The sequence below is a fragment of the Lathyrus oleraceus genome, chromosome 3 (assembly GCF_024323335.1).
Source record: "Lathyrus oleraceus cultivar Zhongwan6 chromosome 3, CAAS_Psat_ZW6_1.0, whole genome shotgun sequence".
Lineage (NCBI taxonomy): Eukaryota > Viridiplantae > Streptophyta > Magnoliopsida > Fabales > Fabaceae > Lathyrus > Lathyrus oleraceus.
In genome coordinates, this window is record NC_066581.1 from 16,041,829 (window position 1) to 16,069,079 (window position 27,251).

Sequence of the window (27,251 nt, forward strand, 5' to 3'; positions counted from 1 at the left end):
AGTTCCTTTCAGATACCTTAGTATCCTCTTCGCCACTACTAGATGTGATACATTTGGCTTCTGCATGAACCTACTCAGCATACCTACACTGTATGCTAAGTCAGACCTTGTATGACAAAGGTATCGAAGTGACCCAATAAGTCTTCTATATTGGGTTGGGTCGACATCATCTAAATCTGAATCTTTCGACAGTTGTAATCTGGGCTCAGCTGGAGTCGAAGTTAGGTTGCAATCTTGCATCTCAAATATCTTGAGTATTTCACCTGCATACCTTCTTTGTTGCATCATCAAACCTCTACCGCTCTTGTAGAATTATATGCCAAGAAAATATGAAATGTTACCCAGATCTGACATTTCGAATTCCTTGTTGAGATCACCTTTGAAGTCTTCGATCTCCTTCTTGCAGCTACCTGTTATCAACAAGTCATCGACATAAAGATATAGTATAAGCAATTCACTCTTGCTTCTTCTTACATATACTCCATGTTCAGGTTTTCATTTCACAAATTCCTTCTCCCTTGGAAATCCATCTATCTTCTTGTTCCAAGCTCTTGGAGCTTGTTTAAGTCCGTTCAGGGCTTTATCCAGCTTGTACACTTTTCTTTCTTCGCCATGTTTAACAAACCCAACTGGTTGTGCAACATAAACTTCTTCTTCTAAGGGGCCATTTAGGAATGCACATTTCACTTCCATCTGACACATCTGCCAGTTGTTCATGTTTGCTAGACCAATAACCAACCCGATTGTTTCGATCCTAGCAACAGGTGCAAAAACCTCATCGAAGTTGATTCCTTCTTTCTGAATAAATCCTTTCGCCATAAGTCTCGCCTGGTATCAAGTCACTTCTCCTCTAGGATTCAACTTCACTTTGCATACCCACTTCACATCGATTGCCTTCTTGTCTTGGGGAAATTCGACAAGTCACCAAGTGTTGTTGACTTCAATTGACTTCAGCTCTTTGTCCATTGCTTTCATCCACTTCGAATCTTTCAATGCCTCAACTGCATTGACAGGTTCAACATCTGCATATAAAGCATAATGTACCTGCTCACTGATCGCGACTTTATGAGTCTATTGGGATATTAACTGCAAGTGCACAGTCTAATCGCGTAGTTTTAAAAGATATCGATCCCACAGGGACTTAATGAATCGATATACCGTTTTTCTAAGGTTACTTCGTAAAGCTAAGGCGGATGATACTTTGATGATTAGGGGGAAAAGTAAAACTAAAATTGGATCTAGATTAAATATAAAATAACACGGATATCGGTATGTAGTTCGTCGTAATTAGGGAATCAAATTTTCGTTGGTTTCTTAGTTTTAAAATAAGTCTTTTCAGTAGACACTATTGATTAAAAGTCTTTTCTCAAACTCTCGCTCTGTTGAATCAGACTATGACTTTATATTAACGTATGCTCTCACTATTTAGTTAAATCTAAAATCACTTTTTGAAAACAATAGAATCTATAGAAACTCTTTTTAAGAAAATACTAACCATTTAAACGCCCTCGTCTCAAACTCTCGCTCTGTTGACTTAGATTATATGATTAAACTTAAATGCTTAACTCTCGTCCTCACATTTAACCTTTAAAAATACTTTTTGAAAATGATTAGAATTTAATTAACTCTAAAAATTGCTTTCGCCCTGATTTAAAGTTAATGTCCAATTTACACTGTCCAGTTAAAAGCTCAAACCGTCGTTCTATTGATTTTAACTTCTTTATGTCTTTTACTCTCGTACAAAAACTTTGGTATTAACTCTGTAAATTGAGACCATAAAAAGAGTGACTATATTTTTAAACAAATTTAAACCAACTCAGTTTTGATTCCTTTATTCCGCTTACTTTACATACCGATATCTAAATTAATTAGCCGGACATGCTAAACAGACCTAAACAATTATTATGCTTAAATACAGCCATATCAGACAAACAATATAGATAAACAGCATTACAGAGCATATATAAATTAAAACAATAAATTAATGAACCTGTAAAATTAATAGAAATCTTGGTTGTTCCCTAGCTTCGATGCTTGAACACTCCACCACAAACCGGTTGGATTTGTTCTTCACAATCTTCGTTCGGACAGGAAAATAAAGGCGAAGGAATAAAATACTATGACCTAACGTAAGGTTAGATCCAGTAAAAACTACACAATAGTTTCCGGTGTAGAAACTAGTGTGAAAGAAAATAAATTCAATGCTTTGGAAATTAACTAGAAAAGAAAAGGAAATAAAAATGCTCAGAAAGTAGAATGCTGTAAAATATATTGCTGTAAAAGCTTGCACGGCGGAAAAAAAGAGAGAGCAGGCAGGGCACCACTTAAGGTCTATTTATATTCATCCCTTTAGTAACCGTTTCCCAAAAGTTCCTTCAGTAGGTTTTCTAGCGTGTCAACGAGTCAGAGGAAGAATAAGGGAGAACGTGCTTCTGTTACGCGTCAAAGCCAAAAAAATAGGAGTGGGGGTGTGACGTCCGTCACACCATGTGTTACGCTCGCAACACTAAGCAGAGGGGCGTGACGCTCGTCACACCATGTGTGGCGGTCGTCACAGTGTCACAGCGCTTCTCCTTGTAGTTGTGGGTTGGGCTTTAATGGAATGCTTTTCCTAGAGAATCCTCTTTTTGCACCCCCTTTTCTTTCTTTTTCATGTATGCTTCAAATAATGTTACCTGAAATAAATAGAAGGAAAATACCATGTAATATCGAATAATATAAAATAAATCGAATCAAATAATAATATAATTTAATTAAATCGAGTCCAAAAATGTGATATTATTTCATGTTATCAACCTCCCCCACACTTAGACTTTTGCTTGTCCTCAAGCAAGATACAATGTAGAAATCGGTTTAAAATATTAGCCAGATGAAATTTCCAAACACACATCAATTCGTAATAGGTTGAAAGTAAATCTCGTTTAGAAATAACCTGAGCTTAATCTTAACATCAACAACTACCGTTACAACATCAGATAACCCCACCTTATGCAAACCAGTTCGAGTCACGTTATTATAGCTATCCTAGTTCTTTTACTCTTATTTCACCCGTTTTCATTCTAGCGAAATCACATTAAGCCCTTTATCTTTTCGCGCACATAGTGGAGTAACCGGTTAGCGATTCTGATCCCCTTTTAGCTAGAAGTTCTGGTACATAAGTTGGATAACTTCGTTATTTAGTCCATTGCAAATTGCGGGGGATCGGATCGTAGTCCTCCCTACCAAGTTCAGCACCAGAAACCGCTGAACCAACTCACAATGGATCGTTCATACAATGTTTTTGTAGGGTCCGCAACCTTTGGATTAAATGATCGGGTAAGGATCACCTAACTTAATTAGTGCATTTCCTGATTTTTAATATATTGTTTTGGGAATCATTCACTTATATTCATCGGCTCTCCACGTAGTTTGCTATTAAGATGGTGCCGACTTCTCGTATAAACTACTCGGGGTTACTATAAAACTAAAAGTTCAAGGAATTGGTATAATAGGTACTTAGCCTGATCTAACGTGTTGAGGTTTTTAGAGTGTTGGGGCGGTAATAATTTTTGTCTTAATTTTACTCAAGTTTGATAAAATAAGCAACCTTTATACTTATTGAGTGTGTTGAATTTTTGTTATGGCTCGAGAAAATTGAGGGGAATAGATAATAAAAATTTTCACACTAGGGACTCGACTTGAAATAAATATATTATATTCTTTTTTTTATGAAAGGGAAATAACAATGAAAGGGAAATAACATACTTGAAAGAGGAATGTTGAAAGAGAAGTAATCATAACTGAAACAAAGTTTTTCCCCCCACACTTAAATGAAACATTGTCCCCAATGTTTTAGAGAAAAGCGAAAAGAAAGGGAAAAAAAATAAATAAAATGCTCAATTATGCCTGCGTCCTCTTGTTCTCGGACCCGGTGAGCGTTGACGTATTTCCAAGTCATCAAACCTGTTGAGCAAGTCAGTGAACCGCTGGTCGGTTATTGCATTCCTCGCTTCTTGTTGTTGTTGCATCTGGCGCATCAGTTGCATCACTTCGTTATTCTGCGCCTGCATGGCATCAAGCCGTTGGGCTTGATGTTCAATAGCGTCCATGATGTCATCATTAGTTTCTGGCCTTCTTCTTCAACGACGTCGGGAGGATGGACCAGTTGCATTATCGGAAGGGTTAAGCGGGGCTGACTGTTGTTCAGGACCTTGATCACCTTGCTCCATTTCCTCAAACTCGTCCAGGGGCGGGTTTGCTTGTGTAGGCTCGGTAGCTTCGGGAGCATTCAGATTGTAGATGAACCGGTCGGGGTTGGTGACATCTGTGAGGGCAATGTTGGGCAAAACAACGCTTGGGACTTCTTGGTTATTCACCATAAGATAATACCTTCCGCCTACCCTATTTTTGATTAAGCGGCTGGAGCGACAATAGCTTATATCCATAAATAGGGGTGGCAGAGATTGTAAATTCTGAAGTCGGTCCCCTAGATTTAAGCCGAGTGCGATGGTGGTTATTAATCCTCCAATCACAAAAGGTTGGCGGCCTCTAGCACAAAGGGTACGAATATGGTGAAGTAAGAAAGAGGCGGCGTTTACCTTTGTATCCATTTCAAAGACGCAGTGGAGGAAGAATAATTCCTTCGCGTTGACTTTGCTGTTGTTGGGTCGACCAAAAATGGTGTTTTGCAGAATGCGGATAAAATACCGGATAGTGGGGTTATGTATGTGCGAAGCAAGTAGTGCATCCCAGTTATTGGTTTCCACACCGAATATTTTTCTAAAGAGGTCGAAGGCGTTTATGTGCCACTCTGAGTTCGGAGGGATTCTTGGGTGGACTTGGCCTCCTACAGGAAAGTGTAGCATGGCACTCAACTGGTCCTGGGATAGTGAGTACTCGGTGTTGAACATGCGGAAATTTGCGGTACCGGTTAAGTACTCGTCTTCACCGGTTGGAGTGGTGTATGAATAAGAACTTAAAAATTCTAAGGTGAGTGATGGGTATGTAGGGTGATTTTGTGTGCAAAGAAAGGTTAAATCAGCAAGCTGAAGCATCCATTGCACACCTTGAAGTAATCCTAATTCTTGTAAGCAATTTAAATCAGGATACCTGGTAGATACGACACCTCGTTGTTGGAACCGATCGAACTGCTCCCGTTGATAGCTATCATCTTCAGATCGGAAGATAATATTTCCGAATTGTTGGTTCTCCGCCATATTGATAGGTAGGTTGAAAGAAGGAAAGGGGATGAAAATGTATTTGTATAGAATGGTTTGTTGGAATGATGTGGTGTAGGAAGAAATGAAGTGTAGGTATTTATAGGAAAAGTTTTGGAATTGGGAAGAGGAGTGGGTGAGAGAAAAATAAATGTGGATGAATGTGAGTGGAATGGTGTAAAGGTGAGTTGAATGGAGAAATGAAAAGATGGGGAGCAACGGTCATGTCCCCAACGGTCACCAACGTTCACCTGTTCTGAAGTTGTCACGCTCGTGACAAAGTGTGTTACGGGCGTCATGTGCACTTGCGTGGCGACCGTGATGGCTTGTGTGACGCTCGTCACACCGGTTAGCTTGCAACGGTCACTGGCGCTCGTGACTGCTTACGTGGGTGCTTCATAAATTGTTTTTATTATTTTATTGTTTTTTATTTTGTTTTGTTTTGTTTATTATATTTTCTATTGTTATATTTTTGAATTGCCATGTATGCTATTCTACTACACACCATAGTGTATATATATATTTTTCTCTAATAGGCTATGTAAGTAGTAGCATATAGTGAATATCATTACTGGTAATTGTAGATATTGCATAAATCAAAATAAAATAAACCAATAATACCAATAGCTTCAATAAAATAAATATAATGTAACATTTGAAGATAAAAGAAAACATGCGAAAAACAAATACTAAGATTAAAAGCAATGTTAAACAAAACTATAAGTTGCCTAAAACTAAAACTAATTAACTACAATTCTTCTAGCCACTTGTAGGATCTCTGGCCGGAGGAGCAAAGGAATTTACACGGTGTAGCAACTCGTGGAATTGATTTGTCATTCTACTCATGTATTCCATGAATTCATGTCCCATATTAGTTAACTCTTCTTTGAGGGCATCTTGTTCTGACATCAAGGCTTGAATGGCGGTGTTATAGTCAGTTCCGGGCATATGATGTCTAAGATTAGGTATTGCCGATTCTGCGGACGGGATAGGATGAGGTGGAGAGGCAACATCATGGTAACCAGTTGGTGTCTGTGGATCAGACTCAGCATAAGGAATCTGGTCGTCACAAATCTCATAATCTTGGATGGATTCGACAGATCTAACAGGAGAAGGTATTCCATTCAGGTTGTAGAGCCAATTATTTCGGTTATGGACACTAGTCATCGGACTAGGCATGGTGAATAGGTAAAAAGCTTGGTTATTAATTATTAGTTCAAACTCTTCAGGTCCAAGGTTTCCTATAAACATAGTGCTGAAGAGGAAAGGTATATTCATAGGCTCAATGCCATAAAAGGGTTCAAATCAAGCATGGGTTGGCGCAATCTAATAGCATTAGCAATCATAGTTATCAATCCTCCTATTAGGATCGGTGCACGGTCATCTTGAATAAGGCGGTCAAAACTCGCCAACATATAAGTGGCACCATTCACTGGACGGTTCTGGGAAGCACAAAATATTATGAAGAGTTCATCACGTGATATTGTGGTAATGTTTGATTTCTTCCCAAAAAGAGTGTGTGCTAGGATCTTGTGGAAATAACGAAAAGTCGGGTTATGTATGTTTCCAGAAAGAAACTCATGTTCCTCGGGGTCGTCATTTCCCGTCAAACTTCCCCAAAAATGCTCAAGCTCTCTATATTCAAAAAGGTCTTCTTGGCTCATGGTGAATGTGTCAAAAGAAGTAGGGAACCCTAAAAGGTTAGTGAATTCTTGAATGTTAAACTGATACTCCATATTGAACATCCTGAACTGAATGAAACCTCGGTTTATTCCTTTTCCATGGTTTGGTAATGGTTCAGGGAGCTAAGAAATTCTAGAGTTAGCCTCCGGTAAGTAACAAATTGTCTTCGAATAGGAGTGGTTTCCCACCCTATTTGACTCAGCAGATATATGACACTCTCTCTCAGTCCAAGGACAGTCATTGCCTAATCATCAGCATAAAAACTTGGGTGCATCTCTCTCTCCGCTAGTTCTTCAAATTTTTGTCTCTGAGCTCTCCCTCGGAATTTGATACCCATACGATCAATATGTCCCATCAGGTTAGTGTTAACTAAAGAAAAGAAAAACAAGAATTTAGTCAGGATTTGGCCAGATGCCGAAAGAAGAAAAGAAGAAAAGTTTTATAAAATAAAATAAATGAAGAATGAATACTGAATAAAATCAAAAGAATAATCAAAGAAAAAATAGTAAAAATTTTGTGGGTTGTCTCCCACGAAGCGCTTTGTTTAATGTCGCAAGTTCGACATAAAACTATTAAATGTTAATCTATAAATTTAGGAGACATTACGTCTAAGTGCAGGACTTGCGAGTCTTCATTGTTTTCATCATAGTGATAATGTTTCAGACGCTGCCCGTTTACGATAAATGCTTCAATAGATTTTCCTTTAATTTCCACAGCCCCACTAGGAAAGACATTAGTGACTTGGAAGGGGCCTGACCATCTAGAGCGTAGTTTTCCTAGGAATAACTTAAGTCTAGAGTTAAACAATAGGACTACATCGCCTTGTTTGAAAGTTTTTCTTGATATGCGTTTATCATGCCATTTTTTCGTTCTTTCTTTGTAGATTCTGGCATTTTCGTATGCGTCTTGTCTAAGTTCCTCTAATTCGTTTATATCAAGGATTCGCTTTTCACCGGCGGCCTTATAGTTTAAATTTAAATTTTTAATAGCCCAATAGGCCTTATGTTCTAACTCTACCGGGAGGTGGCAAGATTTACCATAAATAAGCTTAAATGGGGTTGTTCCTATGGGAGTTTTGTAAGCGGTTCGATATGCCCATAAAGCTTCGGGTAATTTTGATGACCAGTCTTTCCTCGAGGTGGCGACTGTTTTTTCCAATATCTGTTTAATTTCTCTGATAGACACTTCCACTTGTCCACTGGTTTGAGGATGGTAAGGTGTCGCTACTCGATGTTTTACACCATACTTAAACAATAGTTTTTCGAATATCCTAGATATGAAATGCGATCCACCATCACTGACGACTATTCTTGGGACACCAAATCTTGGAAAGATTATATTCTTAAAGAGTTTAATTACTACTCGTGTGTCGTTTGTTGGAGAAGCTATAGCCTCAATCCATTTTGATACGTAGTCAACCGCTACGAGTATGTACTTGTTACCGAAAGAAGGTGGAAAAGGTCCCATGAAATCTATTCCCCACACGTCGAAAATTTCTACTTCCAAAATGCCCTTTTGTGGCATCTCGTCACATCTAGATATGTTTCCTGTGCGTTGACACCTATCGCATTTCTTGACAGCAGCATGCACATCCTTCCATATGTTTGGCCAATAAAGACCGGCTTGTAGGATTTTAGAGCAGGTCTTGGATGTACTTGCGTGTCCACCATAAGGAGCGGAATGACAATGTTGGATTATACTTTCTATCTCTTCTTCAGGTATACAGCGACGGAAAATACCATCGGGGCCTCTTTTGAAAAGTAAAGGGTCGTCCCAGTAATAATGTTTTATGTCATGGAAGAATCGTTTCTTTTGTTGGTAGGATAAATCAAGTGGAACCACTCCGGCGGATAAATAATTGACAAAATCGGCGTACCATGGTGTAACGCATACAACCAAGGTGGTCTCTATCTGTTCATCAGCTCTATTTTCTTCCAAATTAGCTATAAGTTTATCGTACGAGAAGTCATCATTGATCGATGTTCTTTCCGGTTCCAGGTTTTCAAGTCTAGAAAGGTGATCTGCTACTACGTTTTCAGTTCCTTTTTTATCTTTGATTTCCAAATCAAATTCTTGTAAGAACAAGATCCACCTTAGAAGTCTAGGTTTAGCGTCCTTTTTTGTTAAGAGGTACTTAATGGAAGCGTGGTCAGTGTAAACGATTATTTTAGCTCCGACCAAGTAAGAACGAAATTTATCTAGTGCAAATACTACTGCTAAAAGTTCTTTCTCGGTCGTGGCGTAATTCATTTGTGCTTCATCTAGAGTTCTACTTGCATAATATATGACGTGAAGTTTTTTATCCTTTCGTTGTCCTAAAACAGCGCCTACGGCATAGTCACTTGCGTCACACATTATTTCGAATGGTTCATTCCAATCCGGAGTCTGCATTATGGGCGCGGAGATCAATGCTTGTTTAAGTGTTTGAAATGCTTCTAAACATTTATTGTCGAAGGTGAATTCAGCGTCTTTCATTAATAATCCGGTTAAAGGTTTAGTTATTTTAGAGAAATCTTTAATGAAGCGTCGGTAGAAACCGGCATGTCCTAAGAAGCTTCGTACTTCTCTCACAGTTTTTGGAGGTTGAAGGTTTTCGATTACTTCTATTTTGGCTTTGTCTACTTCAATTCCTCTATTTGATATGATGTGTCCTAAAACAATTCCTTCTTGTACCATAAAGTGACATTTTTCCCAATTAAGTACTAGGTTTACTTTTACACATCGTTCTAGAACTCTTTCTAGGTTTTCAAGACATTCTTCGAAACTTTTCCCGCATACGGAAAAGTCATCCATAAAGACTTCCATGATGTTTTCGAGAAAATCGGCGAATATGGCCATCATGCACCTTTGGAAGGTTGTAGGAGCATTGCACAAGCCAAACGGCATTCGTCGATAAGCGAAGGTACCAAAAGGACATGTGAACGTTGTCTTTTCTTGGTCATCAGGATGAATTGGTATTTGAAAAAAGTCTGAGTAACCGTCCAGATAGCAGAAATGAGAATGCTTTGCTAATCGTTCTAACACCTGGTCTATGAATGGTAAAGGAAAATGATCTTTTCGGGTTGCTTTGTTTAGCTTCCTATAGTCAATGCACATTCTCCATCCCGATTCGATTCGTTTGGTTATAGTTTCTCCTTTTTCATTTTCGATCACGGTTATACCCCCTTTCTTTGGTACTACGTGTACAGGGCTAACCCATTTGCTATCGGATATAGGATATATGATACCTACCTCTAATAACTTCGTTACTTCCTTCTTCACTACCTCACTCAGGGTCGGGTTTAGTCTCCTCTGATGTTCCCTAGAAGTTTTACAGTCTTCTTCTAGCATGATGCGGTGCATACAAATAGAAGGACTTATCCCTTTAAGATCGGTGATGTTGTATCCTAGTGCGGTTGGATATTTTCTTAAGATATGTAGGAGTTTTTTGGTTTCGAGTTTTCCTAGGTCTGCATTTACTATCACTGGTCGTTCAAGTTCTGAGTCTAGGAATTCATATCTCAGATTTTTGGGAAGTGTTTTCAGGTCGAGGGTTGGTTTCTTAAGGCATTGCGTAGGATCCGATGTTATTGCTAAACATTGGTTAAGTTTGTCTTCTACACGACAGTCAGACAATTCGTCATTTTCTACTTCTGTTTCTTTTATGCATTCATCGATGATATCCATGAAGTAACATGTGTCATCTATTGCAGGTGCTTTCAAAAATTTGAAAAGAATGAACTCAATTTTCTCTTCTCCTACTTCGAAAGTGAGTCGTCCTCGTTTTACGTCTATGATGGCACCGGCGGTTGCTAAGAATGGTCTTCCCAATATAATGCGGGTAACTTCATCTTATCTTATGTCCATAATTATAAAATCGGTTGGAATGTAGAATTGACCTATGCGCACGGGAACGTTTTCAAGAATTCCTACAGGATATCTAACGGAACGATCTGCTAATTGCACAGACATTTTAGTTGGTCTTAATTCTCCCATTTCAAGTCTCTTGCATATGGACAAAGGCATAACACTGATACCGGCTCCTAAATCGCATAGAGCTTTGTCTATGACAAATTTTCCTATGTGACAGGGTATAGAGAAACTACCAGGATCTTTAAGTTTAGGAGGCATATTTTGGATTATCGCGCTGCACTCAGCAGTGAGTGTAACGGTTTCGCTATCTTCAAGTTTCCTTTTATTAGAAAGAATTTCTTTTAAGAACTTAGCATATGAGGGCATCTGCGTAATAGCTTCTGTAAAAGGAATGGTGACGTTTAATTATTTCAGTAGGTCAACAAATTTTTTAAATTGGCCCGCGTCTTTGGTTTTAATTTGCCTTTGAGGATAAGGGATAGGTGGTTTGTAAGGCGGTGGAGGTACATAAGGTTCTTTCTTTTCTACGATTTCCTTATTACACTCTTCCTTTTCCTTAGGTTTACTTTCTTCCTCAGTTGACTTTTTAGAGTTTTGGTTCTCAATCCTTGGGTCAGATGGTCCTTCTACCTCTGTTCCACTTCTTAATATAATTGCATGAGCGTGGCTTTTCGGGTTAGGTTGGGGTTGTCCAGGAAATGTACCAGTTGGGACAGCAGTAGGCGCTTGTTGTTGAGCTACTTGCGAGATTTGTGTTTCCAGCATTTTGTTATGGGTAGCCAGGGCATCTACTTTACTTGCTAGTTGTTTAATTTGTTCGTTAGTGTGTACATTCTGGTTTAAGAACTCTTTATTGGTTTGCTGTTGAGAAGCTATGAAGTTCTCCATCATGATTTCCAAGTTGGATTTCCTAGGAACGTTATTGTTAGGTGTAGATGGGGTCGGCTTTTGATATCCAGGGGGTATAGCTGGGGCTTGACTGGGAGCTTGACCTGGTGCGTATAAAGCATTATTACTCTTATATGAAAAATTAGGATGGTTCTTCCAGTTTGAGTTATAGGTATGCGAGTAAGGATTTCCTTGAGCATAGTTCACTTGCTCTGCTTGGATTCCTGTTAGGAGTTGATAATCTGTAGGAGTGTGATCTTGGATTCCACAGACTTCGCAATTTTGAGTTACGGCAACCACGGTGGTTGGAGGTGATACATTTAAACTTTCAATTTTCTGGGCAAGAGCATCCACTTTTGCATTAACATGATCAAGGCTACTTATCTCGTACATGCCTCCTTTTGTTTGAGGTTTTTCTACCATTGTTCGGTCGCTTCCCCACTGATAATGATTTTGGCCCATGCTCTCAATAAGTTGATAAGCGTCAGCATAAGGTTTATCCATAAGCGCACCACCTGCGGTGGCGTCTATTGTTAACCTTGTGTTGTACAAGAGACCATTATAGAAGGTATGAATTACTAACCAGTCCTCTAAACCATGGTGTGGACAAAGTCTCATCATGTCTTTGTATCTTTCCCAAGCTTCGAAAAGAGACTTGTTATCTTTCTATTTAAATCCATTTATCTGGGCTCTCAACATAGCTGTTTTGCTAGGAGGAAAATATCGGGCAAGAAAGACTTTCTTCAACTCATTCCATGTGGTGACTGAGTTGGAAGGAAGAGACTGAAGCCATCTTCTAGCTTTATCTCTTAATGAGAAAGGAAAGAGAGGAAGTCGAATTGCCTCTGAAGTGACACCATTAGCTTTAACAGTATCAGCGTATTGGACAAATACGGATAAATGAAGGTTTGGATCCTCGGTAGGATTTCCAGAGAATTGATTCTGTTGCACTGCCTGCAACAGCGAAGGTTTAAGTTCGAAGTTGTTTGCTTTGATTGCGGGTGGAGCAATACTCGAATGCGGCTCATCTTGTGATGGAGCAGCGTAATCTCGAAGAGCACGAGCTGGTTCTGCCATCTCGGGTATCGGCGAAGGAAGGAGATTTTTGAGATCAGGAATTTCGATTGGAGGAAGATTGTTTGCAGCACGATACTCTCGAATTCGTCGTAAGACTCGGAGATATCGTTCAACGTCGTTGATTCGTAAGTAGTACGGTTCGCCTTGTGAGCGAGTGTGTGGCATACAAATCAACGAAAAAGAAGAAAAAAAATAAAAAAACCTTAGTCTCTACAGCGTAACAGAAGAGTTACGATATCGACTAAATAAAAGTCCCCGGCAACGGCGGCAAAAACTTGATCGCGACTTTATGAGTCTATTGGGGTATTAACTGCAAGTGCACAGTCTAATCGCGTAGTTTTAAAAGATATCGATCCCACAGGGACTTAATGAATCGATATACCTTTTTTCTAAGGTTACTTCGTAAAGCTAAGGCAGATGATACTTTGATGATTAGGGGGAAAAGTAAAACTAAAATTGGATCTAGATTAAATATCAAATAACACGGATATCGGTATGTAGTTCGTCGTAATTAGGGAATCAAATCTTCGTTGGTTTCTTAGTTTTAAAATAAATCTTTTCAGTAGACACTATTGATTAAAAGTCTTTTCTCAAACTCTCGCTCTGTTGAATCAGACTATGACTTTATATTAACGTATGCTCTCACTATTTAGTTAAATCTAAAATCACTTTTTGAAAACAATAGAATCTATAGAAACTCTTTTTAAGAAAATACTAACCATTTAAACGCCCTCGTCTCAAACTCTCGCTCTGTTGACTTAGATTATATGATTAAACTTAAATGCTTAACTCTCGTCCTCACATTTAACCTTTAAAAATACTTTTTGAAAATGATTAGAATTTAATTAACTCTAAAAATTGCTTTCGCCCTGATTTAAAGTTAATGTCCAATTTACACTGTCCAGTTAAAAGCTCAAACTGTTGTTCTATTGATTTTAACTTCTTTATGTCTTTTACTCTCGTACAAAAACTTTGGTATTAACTCTGTAAATTGAGACCATAAAAAGAGTGACTATATTTTTAAACAAATTTAAACCAACTCAGTTTTGATTCCTTTATTCCGCTTACTTTACATACCGATATCTAAATTAATTAGCCGGACATGCTAAACAGGCCTAAACAATTATTATGCTTAAATACAACCATATCAGACAAACAATATAGATAAACAGCAGTACAGAGCATATATAAATTAAAACAATAAATTAATGAACCTGTAAAATTAATAGAAATCTTGGTTGTTCCCTAGCTTCGATGCTTGAACACTCCACTACAAACCGGTTGGATTTATTCTTCACAATCTTCGTTCGGACAGGAAAATAAAGGCGAAGGAATAAAATACTATGACCTAACGTAAGGTTAGGTCCAGTAAAAACTACACAATAGTTTCCGGTGTAGAAACTAGTGTGAAAGAAAATAAATTCAATGCTTTGGAAATTAACTAGAAAAGAAAAGGAAATAAAAATGCTCAGAAAGTAGAATGCTGTAAAATATATTGCTGTAAAAGCTTGCACGGCGGAAAAAAAAAAAGAGAGCAGGCAGGGCACCACTTAAGGTCTATTTATATTCATCCCTTTAGTAACTGTTTCCCAAAAGTTCCTTCAGTAGGTTTTCTAGCGTGTCAACGAGTCAGAGGAAGAATAGGGGAGAACGTGCTTCTGTTACGCGTCAAAGCCAAAAAAATAGGAGTGGGGGTGTGACGTCCGTCACACCATGTGTTACGCTCGTAACACTAAGCAGAGGGGTGTGACGCTCGTCACACCATGTGTGGCGGTCGTCACAGTGTCACAGCGCTTCTCCTTGTAGTTGTGGGCTGGGCTTTAGTGGAATGCTTTTCCTAGAGAATCCTCTTTTTGCACCCCCTTTTCTTTCTTTTTCACGTATGCTTCAAATAATGTTACCTGAAATAAATAGAAGGAAAATACCAAGTAATATCGAATAATATAAAATAAACCGAATTAAATAATAATTTAATTTAATTAAATCGAGTCCAAAAATGTGATATTATTTCATGTTATCACTCACCTTCTTCTTTGACCATATCATCTGATGTAATCACACATTCTTGCAACCTTGTAGGCATGTGTCTTGGTCTTTGAGGCCTGCTTATGCTTGCTTCACCTCGGGCTTCTTCTCGTCGAACTTCTCTTTCGACTTCACTAGCTGGTTCATCACAAAAGATTCTCACTAAATCTTTCTTGACATTCTCAGTCAAATCCCACTCCTTAAGATCATATATGATCACGTCCCTGTTGATCACCACTTACTTATTCATTGGATCGAACTACTTGTATCCTCTAGTCGAATGATATCCTATCAGGATCATCTGATTCGACTTGTCATCAAGTTTTCTTCTCAACTGATCTGGCACATGTCTATGTGCTATAGATCCAAACACCTTCAGATGGCTCAAGCTAGGCTTGACACCAGACCAATGTTCTTATGCGTGATTCCTTCTAGCTTCTTAGTCGGACATCTATTCAGGATATATGTCGAAGTCAACATAACTTCTCCCCATAATTCTTTGGATAGATGCTTGCCTTTTAACATACTTCTAACCATATTCATAATGGTTCTATTCTTTCTTTCCGCGACTCCATTCTGTTTTGGAGTGTAGGGTGGCACCACCTTATGCATAATCCCTTCTTTCACACATAATGCATCGAAGTCTTTTGACACATATTCTCCACCACCATCAGTCCTTAAAATCTTGATCTTTCGACCGCTCTGTCTTTCGACCATAGATTTAAACTTGGCAAATACCTCGATCACTTCACTTTTCTTCTTGATCATGTAAGACCATAGTTTTCGAATGAAATCATATATGAATGTAACAAAGTATTTGTTACCTCCAAGAGAATCCACCTGGAGAGGACCATATACATCAGAGCATATGACTTCAAGAATTGCCTTTGACTTGCTTCCTGCATCCTTACTGAAGTTGTTCTTATGCTGCTTCGCTTGCACACATTCTTCAAAGACTTCGTTTGGAATATTGATTTCTGGTAATCTTGAAACCATATTTCTTCTCTTCAAGTCTCTGATGTCTTTGAAATTGAGATGACCAAGTCTATAATGCCATATCCATTCATCTCTGCTGGCTGCTGTTGCAAGGCACTTATGCTCCACCACATTTAGTTCAATCTTTAAGGTTTTATTCTGAGACATTGGAGCCTTCAAGATCAACCTTCCATTTGAGTCGAGAAATCTTATCATCTTGTCTTTGATTGACACCTTGTGGTTCTTTTCGACTAACTTCCCTATGTTGAGGAAATTGCTCTTCATGCCTGGTATGTACAGCACATTTGAAATTACTGACCTCTTACCATCTTTTCTCATAATTAAAACATCACCAACACCTTCAGCTACTAGAGTGTTGTCATTTGCAAATTTCACCATGTTCTTCATTGAGGACTTTATGTTAACAAACCAATCTTTCCTTCTAGACATGTGTGATAAGCATCCTGAGTCCAAGTACCACTGGTCTTTGAATCTCTCTTCATCTCTTGTTGTAACCATCAGCAGCGTCTCTTCTTCTTCATGTTTCGCCGACTTTGCATAAGTTTCTTGATTCTTCTTCTTTTCTGGAAAATCACTAGAATAGTGATACTTCTGACAATTGTAACACTGGATGTGACTCTTGTCAGGCTTTTGACCACCACCTATTCCTCTACCTGCAACACCATCTCTTTGGTTGCCTTGGTTCCAGGGTTTTCTCTGATTCGACCAGTTTCCTTCTTGCTGATTTCGACCAGTCGAATTGTTGTAACCTCCTATGTCTTTGTTGCCATTCCAGCTTCCTTTGCATTTTCTTTCTTTTCCTGATTGAGCCTGCAAAGCCATATCACTCTTCGACTTTCCTACAGCTCTTTCAGTCATTCTTTATTCATGAGATTCAAGCGTCCCTTGAAGCTCTTCCTTTGTCAGTTTTGACAAATCTTCCGACTCTTCTATGGCTACTACCACGTGGTCGAACTTTGGAGCCAATGACCTTAAGATCTTTCCAAAAACAGATCTTGATGTCAACACTTCCCCACATACCTTAATTTGATTCACCAGTTTCGTAACCTTGGTGAAGAAATCAATTATGCTTTCATTGTCTTCTATCTGAAAAAATTCATACGTCCTTTTGTGAGTTTGTAACTTCACCTCTTTTACCTTCTCCGCGCCTCCAAACGATTTCTCTAGAATTTCCCATGCTTCTTTCGTTGACTCTGCATCACTAACATTTTCAAAGTTATATGCATCAACACATTGATGGATTATATAGAAAGATTTATAATCTTTCTTCTTCAATTTTTTATGTGCAGCCTTTTCTTGAACCGTCGCGGCTTCTGAAAGTGTTGCTACTCCTTCCTTCACAAGATCCCAAAGATCTTGATAACAAAACACAACATTTATCTGCTTGCACCAATTCTCATAATTGTTGTTCTTGAGAATCAGAAGATTGCTTGGAAAATGCCCGTCTGGATGATTCGTTGCCATGGTGATTTTCTTCCCACGAATCGTTTCATCCGGAGCTCTAATACCAGAAGTTGAAAATCCCCCAAAATCTATGGAGAATTTCAATCAGTCTTGATGAACAAGATTGTTATCACCCACACAATAGCAATGAAAAGAAAGAACAATGGAGAAAGAAAGAGTGTAAAGAACGATGAAGGAGAAGAGTAATTAGAATTCTGCAGAGTTTCTCTCTTTCCACAAACTGTGGAAAATTTGTTATACACTTTGCAACTGCAAAATACTGTGAATTACAAGTGTTATTAATACTCTATTCACTTCACTACAAAAATAAGCGTTACTCTCTCTATTTATAGATTTAGTTTAACTTGTACATCAAGTCAAAACCCAAAACTATAAAATCTCAAAATAACTAACACTACTAAAATAGGCCTAAGTCGAAATCCTGTGTGAAGCAACATGCTTCGACACTTCAACACTAATACAACTCAAGACACTGAGTGGTTCGATACTTCCTTGTTCTGTTAAGCAACCTGCTTCGGCACAAGCAATTACAATTCAACAAATCCTTCTTTAAGTGCCGCTTTGGCGGGAGTTTCATAGCACCAGGTTGGCCTTCTGGTTACGTCTGTTCACATGCTTTCCATTTAGGTGGTCAGTGGTTTTTCTTGTCAGCGCACTGCAGTATGGGCCAGCAGAGCATCTGCCATTGTTTCGACTTGTTCTTGGGCATGTTGGGGAAGGCTCTGCCAACTTCAGTGTCGACTATGAATTTTCTGTTCGGTCGAGGCCAACTTTAAAATACATTAGTAAGTATAAAGGCAACTTTATATTTACAAGGGTAAGTTTATTGGGTTACTGGAACGTTTTTTGTACACCATGGACATCGTGTTCTTTATTAACGGTGTTCTCCATCTTAGAGCACAGCTAACAATTAGAAACCAACTGGTATTACAATAGTAAATTTAGCATGGTAGTTGGTTTGATAGTCCTGATATGGCCAGTGAAGCATAGTTTATGAGTAGAAAATGTCCTTGTATGTATATTGGGATCAATAATTCAATTTTGTACATTTGTTTTTTTTTGAAGTTGAGATCGAAATGAACTAAAATCTACATATAAGGTACAATATAAAATATATTTAAAATGATACATAGGAGTTCTGGCTGGTTGGAGAGGACCATGTATACTTATGAACTCCCACTGGCATTAAAATCCCATATGAAGCACCAAGCGAGATCTGTCTGATCAGGTTGAGTGTTCCAAAGCTCCCTCCTGTCCTGTGGATGTAACAAGTAGAAACATCAACCAAGTAAGATATATTATACAAAAGCATCACAATAATATATTATTTTATTTGTAACTGTGTTACAATTAAAAACTATTAGCCTCATTAAAAACTTAAATATTAGGAGTAAGTTGATAACAAGGAATTTTAGATATTATTGAAAATATAATTAATATTAAATTTGATATAATTACAATTGAAAAGATTATATATATATATATATATATATATATATATATATATATATATATATATATATATATATATATATATATATATATATATATATATATATATAATTATATATATATATATATATATATATATATATATATATATATATATATATATATATATATATATATATATATATATTATATATATATATATATATATATATATATATATATATATATATATATATATATATATATATATAATATGTTCCGCACAAGAATTAGAACCGATTGATGAGTGATGGATGTGGTTCGCAACAAAAGATTATATATATATATATATATATATATATATATATATATATATATATATATATATATATATATATATATATATATATATATATATATATATATATATATATATATATATATATATATATATATATATATATATATATATATATATGTTCCGCACAAGAATTAGAATCGATTGATGAGTGATGGATGTGGTTCGCAACAAAAGATGTTGAATGTAAAGGGATGGTGAAGAACATTGAGATAACTTGTTAGTCAAGTTAACTCAATTATGGTTGTAGCAACTACTTTCAGTTAGGTTGTTAGAAGTTAGTTGTTCAACTCTAATCAATTGTAACTGATATAAGTAGTGACTTATACTCATCACTTTGCTTTTTTGTGTAACCTTTTCATTCAATCAATATATTGACCTGTCAATAATTCATCATCTCTTTCGGCTACTTACACAAAACTCAAATCTTCTTATGTTTCTTCTATTGCTTTTCCTGTTCTTTCCACTGTGCATTGCATCTTCAACCTTTCTTTTTATGCTCCAACAATGTCAATTGAAAGCCTTTCTAGTTCTAATGGAGTTCACATGAATGTGTCCACTATCAACAATAGATATCATAATGATACTCTCAACCCATATTTCATGCATCCAAATAAAAATCCCGCATTGATGTTAGATACTCCACTCTTGAATACATTAAATTATCATTCTCGGTCGAGATCTATGATTATGACGCTCAGATCCAAGAACAAGATTCATTTCATCAATGACATTTTTCCAAGACCACCGGATGAATCAAAATTGCTATTTTTTCTCAATAATCAGTCCCAAAGTAGAGGAAATTCTATGTTTCATGGAAATAATACTATAGGAGGTCAATCTTTCAATGGTAGAGGTAGGCGTACAAAGATATGTACTCACTATGGGTGACAAATCACACCATTGACACTTGTTTCAAGAAGCATGGGTATCCCCCTTATTGGTAGTCACAACAAGGTCACATCAATAATGTCAACAATTCATCTTATGGTAATCCTCAAGACCCTGATGCTCAATCTGAATCACATGAAGACCAAAATCAGGAAAAATCTTCATCTTCATCCAGTTTTACTCATGATCAACATATAACCCTATTAGGTTTACTCCAACAAGCATCTTCAACAAGTTCTCATAGTGTTAATCACATTACTACTCAACCTAAATCCACCATAGGTTTATCTTCACTTTACCTCCTCTAGTCACATCTATAGAATTTATCCTTGACACTGGTGCTATAGCTCATGTATGCTTTACTAGCCATTTCTTTACATGTTTGAAGAAGATACCACCCATTACAGTCAAACGTCCTAATGATTCTCTAGTTACCACTGAATTTGCAGGAACCATTCTTTTTAATTCAGATTTTCTATTGACAAATGTTCTCTACATGCCAAAATTTTCATTTAATCTTATATCAGTTCCAAAATTGACTCAAAACCTTGAACGTCGACTCATTTTTTATCAATCTACTTTTTTCATACAAAAATCTCACTCCAAGAAGATGATTGGTACAATTGATTTAAGAGGAGGGATCTACATTCTCAATCAACCTCGAGTTGTAATTCCTCTAAAACCACATATTTCCAATAATACTCTTGTGAATTCATTCATTTGTCAACATACCATTTGTAATAACTCTGTTAATAAGCATATTACTTTACATGATACTAATTATGATATTTGGCATTTGAGGCTTGGCCACCCTTCACATGAAAAATTGCTTGAAATACAAAAATCTTTTCCTTTTGTCCAAACTACACTAAGTACTTCCCCATGTGATGTGTGTTTTTATGCCAAGAAAAAGTGATTTCCTTTTCCCCATAGAAATCATAAGTCAGTTGATATCTTTGATTTGGTCCATATGGACATATGGGGCCCCTTGTCTATACCCTTCATACATGGCCATAAATATTTTTTTACAATTGTAGATGATAAGAGTAAACATACATGGATTTTTCCTCATGAAAAGAAAAATTGAAACTGCCACTCTTATTAAAATCTTTGTGTTTCTAGTTAAAACCCGGTTTAGAAAAAATATCAAGTGCATTAGATATGATAATGCCAATCAATTTCTTCTCAAGGACTTCAATAGGATATTATGCATTATACATCACACATCATGTGTTGCCACACCCCAAAAAATGGCATATTTGAGAGAAAACATCAACATATCCTTACCATCACTAGAGCACTTTTATTTCAAGCCAGCTTGCCCAAACTTTTCTTATATTATGTTGTTAATCATGTCACACACATCATAAATAGATTACTTACACCTTTCTATCATAACAAGTCACCTTTTCAAGTTTTACATAACCACCTACTTAACATCAAGCTTCTTAAAGTTTTGAGGTCTCTATGTTTTGCTACAACATTGCAAGCCAACAAGAAGAAGCTTGGTTCTAGATCTAAGAAGTGCACATATCTTGGCTTACAAAAATGTGTTAAGGGTTATATCTTGTTTGACTTACAATCCAAAGAAATTTTTCTCTCTAGAGTTGTCATTTTCTTTGAATACATATTCTCGTACACACACTCTGCACATACATCATCTACATCTTCTTCTTCTCATATTCCATCATCTTCACATGACTTGTTGGATTTTCTCTTTGTTCATGACTTTCCTAATCATGATCCACCTATTACTCAAACATACACCCCTAACTCCATCACTAATCATAATACACCTATCAATCATACACCTACCATATATGATATTTCCACCAATACACTTTCTCATCCACCATTCCATACACCTATTACTCCTCAACCTATCATTAAACCTGATGTATCCTTTAAACCTATGAGATCTTCTCGCATCAGTCACCCTCCTATGTTTCTACATGACTATCATTGTAACTTGATTGAGAATGCAAGCATTTCCCCTAATTCCAACTTCTTCTGCAAGTAGGTATCCTTTATCCTCTTTCATATCCTATAATAACTTATCCACTCCTTATGCTCAATACATTCTCAACATGACTTCCATGACTGAACCAAAATCTTATGAGGAAGCCGTCAAGGATATGAACCGGAGTAGAGAAATTCAAACTGAATTGTAGGTCCTTATGAAGACAAACACATGTAAACACGTTTCCTTGCCCAAGCATAAAAAGGCCATTGGCTGCAGATGGGTTTTCAAACTCAAACTATGCCAATGGATCTGTGGAGAGATGTAATGCACATTTGGTAGCTAAGGGTTACTCAAAACGAAGGCCTTGACTATCTTGACACCTTCAGTCCAGTTGTCAAAATGGTAACCATCAAAATCTTCATGGCCATAATAGTTATTCATAACTGGCCCTTATTTAAGTTGGATGTCAACAAAACTTTTCTTCATGGCGATCTCCATGAATAAGTATATATGTAGGTGTCATCTAGTCTTGATGTCCCTCAACTTGACATGGTGTGCAAAGTTCAGAGGTCTTTATATGGATTCAAACAAGCTAGCAGGCAGTGGAACACTAAGCTTACTAAAGTTTTAAGACAATCAGGTTATGTTTAGTCAAAATATGATTATTCCAGATAAGGCATCAAACATCAATAATAGAGAAATAAGGGATTCTAAACACAATTTGACTACTTTCATAATTATGTTTAAACACTTATTTACCTTTTGCATTGCAAACTCAACCCCCACCCCTTTTTACTATTTTCTATACACTGCACACAATTTATCTTGGTAAAAGGAAGTCCCTGTGGATTCGATCTTTTTATTAATTCGAAACTATCGGTATACTTGCCGAAAAGTCGTCAAGTTTTTGGCTCCGTTGCGGGGGACTGTTGATATTTCAAAAAGGCGACGTTTATGCAACATGTATATTCTTTTTACTTTTACAAAATTTATTTAATTTATTTATTGCTTTCAATTTTCGAGAAATACTATTGTGGGTATTTATTCTTGTTGGTGAAGTGCAGGGAACAAATGTTGAAAAGTTTACCATGGCAGAACCAAGAGCACAAACTATGGGGGACTACTGTAGGCCTACTAACGCATCACAAGTTTCTTTGGGGTTTATTCTAGCTACTCTCATAAATTTTAACATCAAACACTCCATGTTTTCAGATTTAAGGGATAAACCATTTGACGAGAATGCAACCATTGACCCATGGGAATATCTAGCCAGGTCCCATGAGACAACATCAATGTGTCAACCAGAGGATATTACGGAAGATCAGGTTAATTTGAAATTATTCAGCTTCTCTTTTATGGGGAAAACGAAGGATTGGTTATTATGTCTTCCAAATGGAGTAATCGGAACTTGGAGAGAATCGGAAGACAAATTCAAGGAAAGATTATTCACTACAACAGAGTCCATAAAGAGAAAAGTTGAAACTACACATTTCAAACAACAAGTGACCGAATATATTTACGAAGGTTTAAATTATTGATACGCAGATGCCCTAATCACAATATGAGGAATATGGAACAAATGCAGAATTTTATGAAGGGTATCCAAACGCAAGTTCGAATGCTTTTAGAGGCATCCGTAGGAGGCATAATAAGAACACTAATCGAACTACAGGTAAAAGAGCCGATAGAGAAGATGAGTCTAAATGAATACAACTTTGCAAATACCAGAGGATTTAATCGGGTAGAAACAAAGAATAGATATCATAGTGAGTTGACTGTAGGGCATGATTCTCGAAAAGTATATTGATATTGTCGAAGTAATAAAAAGATAGAATCCACAAAGACTGCCTTCAAGCAAGACAATATGTGTGTAATGTATAGAAAACTAGTAGGGGGGGGGGTTCTAGTATCAGGGCAAAAAGTAAATAAACGATTAAAAAATATCACGAAAGCGGTCAAGTTGTATTCTAGAATCCTATATTCCTCTATTGTTGATGTTTGATGCCTTGTATAAATGGTCTTATCACTATAACACCACGAAGAATTAACAAAATCGTTATAGCCGATCCCTCATGAAATAACTCACTAGCCACTACTAGGGTCTTTCTATCCCTAGTCCGGCAGCGTAAGTAGGGTTAGGCGATGTATAGAACTTTAGGCGATGTTTGATGCCTTGTATAGAACATTCACTTCTTGTTTCTCAATTTTTTTAAAAAAAATTTGGACCATATTCTCTAGTACCCCAATCTCAAACTTTAAAGTTTGCTTACTTCCATGAGCAACCCCAAATTTAATATTTTACATATGACCAAGGAACTAAATTTTCTACCAAACTCCAAAGATAAGGTGGAAAGATTTAATATTTCAAGTCAATTGGCTAATATATGTGTCTATGTCATCGAAAAAAAGGGCTTAGACGCAAAGTGGTTAGCAATGTATATATCTATTATTATAAGGTGGTTTAAAAAGGCTCAAAGTCATAAACAAAAAACATGCCTCAATTTGTGTTGGTCAAACCAGATAACTTAATTGGAAATAGATCAAATCATATAAAATAATAATGCATGGATACACTCATAAAGAAAGAAAAGTGAACGATGAAAATATTTGGCTCAAACCTTACTAGATGAGGTATCTGTAGGTTGGGTACAAGTTCGTTGATTATTTTCTCATCCTTTGTCTTCAAATTGCTATTTGTTATTGTGATGATCAAGTTTATTTTAGATTATCTCTTCAAATCTAAAGTGCTAAACTTGCCAATCTGAAAAAAATAAATCAAAATAGCTACAAACTTGTTTATCAAAGACAACATAGATCTTCATGGAAGGGTTATGCTTGAGTAGCTACTTACTGTTGTGGATGGTCTTGAATAAAAATAAAGTAAATTCTGCAAAACAAAAAATTATTAAAAATGATGGGTTGCCTCCCATCGAGCGCTTCTTTTTCGTTAATAGCTTGACGTTTCAAGCTTAAAACACGTCAGGCGCAAGGGATACCCTCACGCCGGTGAAAACTCTTTTTTTAATTTTTTGTGAACTCCACTACCTTTCTGTTCTAATTGATAAAATGTCCCTAGATCCTATACATATGATGTCCATTGATATGCATTAAACACCACTTTTTCCTTGTTGAACTTCAAAATCAGTTCACCTATTTGCACATCTATTTTTGCCTTTTCGGTTGCCAAGAATGGGCGGCCGAGAATCACTGACTCTTCTGAATCATTTTTCATGACGATCACCACAAAGTCTGTAGGGAATGTTAAACCATTGACATGAACTAGCATATATTGTACAATACCAAACAGATGTGACACAGATGAATCGCCTAAAGTGAGTGTCATGTTGCTCGGTATGATCTCTCCTATCTTCAATTCCTTAAATTTGCTTAGCGGCATGACATTGATGCTCAATCCTAAGTCATATAAAGCATGTGGTATTTTCAACCCACCAATGGTTCAAGTGATGTTGAACTCCCCTGGATCTTTCATCTTTGGTGGAACTTCCGACGGTTCTGCCATCTCCTCTTTCTCTGTCATGTTGACCTGCTCTTGAGTCAACTTCTACTTTCCACCTTTCAGTAATTCTTGCATAAACTTAGCAAACTGAAAAATTAATTCTAAAATTTCATGAAAAGAGATATTTACCTGAAGTTGTGTCAACACTTCTTTAAAATTTTCAAACATTCCAACCTCATCCTCATGTACCAGTTTCTTTTTAATGATGGGATATCGTGGTTTTATGTAATCTGATAATGGTGAGTTTGGTTCATTCAGGATTTGCTTCTTTATTCTCCTACAAGGAGAGTTTTTGTCTATAAGTTGATCGATGGTGACTCCTCTTTCCTCTTTGTCTCCTTGATTTTCCCTATCATCTTTTTCACTTCCACCTTCCTTTTTCTCAATTTCAACCTCTTTAACTTTTTCACCTTCACCCTTTTTAGTAACTACCCCAAAATCCGTTTCCACAACCTTGCGTATTTCATTCTTAGGATTATCAACGGTGTTACCGATGAATCCCCCACTTGAGCTAGGAAAATAAACTATTTGTCTGGATAATTGACCAATTTGTGTCTCGAAATTCTTGATTGGCGCATCATGGTTTCTACTCATAGTTTCATGGTTCTTATTTACCTTATCAAAGCTACTTTGAGTGACCTTAATGAAATTCTGCAAGGTCTTTTCCAACTATGATGGCTTCCTTTAAAACAGAGTTTGTTGGCTTTGTTGCATCCCTTGGTTAGCACTTTAGTTTTAATTATTATTCCAATAAAAAGTTGGGTGATATTTCCAACCTGAATTGTATGTGTTTGAATATGAGTTATTCTTTTGAAAATTAGAAAATTGGACCTCCTCACTTGTCCCTTCCAATGAACACGTTCCATTTGCACGTTCTCCTCCACAGAAATCACACTTGAGTGTTTGTACCTGGCTCACGTTAGCTTTAGCTAAGATGCTTTCAGCTATCTTTTAAATTAACATTTCAATATGAGCTAAAATGGCAGTATATGTATCAATAACTAACATATCTTTAGGCGTGCTCACAGTTTCTATCTTGACATACCTTTCACTTTTGTATTTGTACTCATTGATACACATATTCTTAATAAGATCTTTTACTTGTGATTCGGTCATTTGGCGGATAGTACCTCCCGCGGAAGCATCCAATAACATGTGAGTTTGACTCTTGAGACCCTTGATAAAGTTTTGTATCTTCTCTATATTATTCATGTTGTGATTCGGGCATCTGCATAACAGAAGTTTGAATCTTTCCCAAGAGTCATAAAGTGACTCAGTTTCGTGCTGCTCAAAATTCACAATTTCTGCTCGGCACTCGGTAAATCGAATAGTGGTGAAGAATCTTTTCAGGAATTTATCCTCTAAATCCTTCCAAGTTTGCATCGTTCCATTCGAAAGGCAAAGTAACCAATCTTTTGCCCTTCCAATCAGTGAGAATCCAATCAACCTCAATTTAACCTGGTCTTCAGTGACATCAGTTGGTTTGCACATTGAAGTTGTTTCATAGAAGTGTACAAGATGCGCCTATGGGTCTCTAATCGTGTTCCCATCGAATAGATTTTCTCTTAAACCTGAAAGCACATAATTTTTAATATCAAAGTTAGCAGGGTCTGCCAGTACAAATCCTCTTGAAATCTGTCATTCATCGATTCATTTACAGTAATCCCCCATAGTTAGGGGTCGTGCAGTTGCCATTATGACTTCTTCAAAGTCAGAAGAACTTGATAGTTGTTATTCTTCTTGTATGGGTAGCTTAGCTGACTTGAAACAGTTGAGTTAAGGGTTAAAAGAAGTTGGAGGTCCAGGGTTCAAGTCTTGGAAATGGTGTAAGATGTATACTATCAATTAACCATTTAAAATTTGCCATTCAAAGAAAAAAGTCACTGGTTACTCGTTCCAGCATAGCGGTCG

General features: G+C 36.9%; 1 non-coding gene across 1 annotated transcript; it reads left to right on the forward strand.

Moving 5' to 3' along the window:
• The first annotated feature begins 12,210 nt into the window (after positions 1 to 12,210).
• LOC127134125 (small nucleolar RNA R71) lies at positions 12,211 to 12,317 on the forward strand. The gene has a single exon (XR_007807893.1). It is a non-coding gene; the product is annotated as a small nucleolar RNA R71 (small nucleolar RNA).
• The last annotated feature ends 14,934 nt before the right edge of the window (positions 12,318 to 27,251 follow it).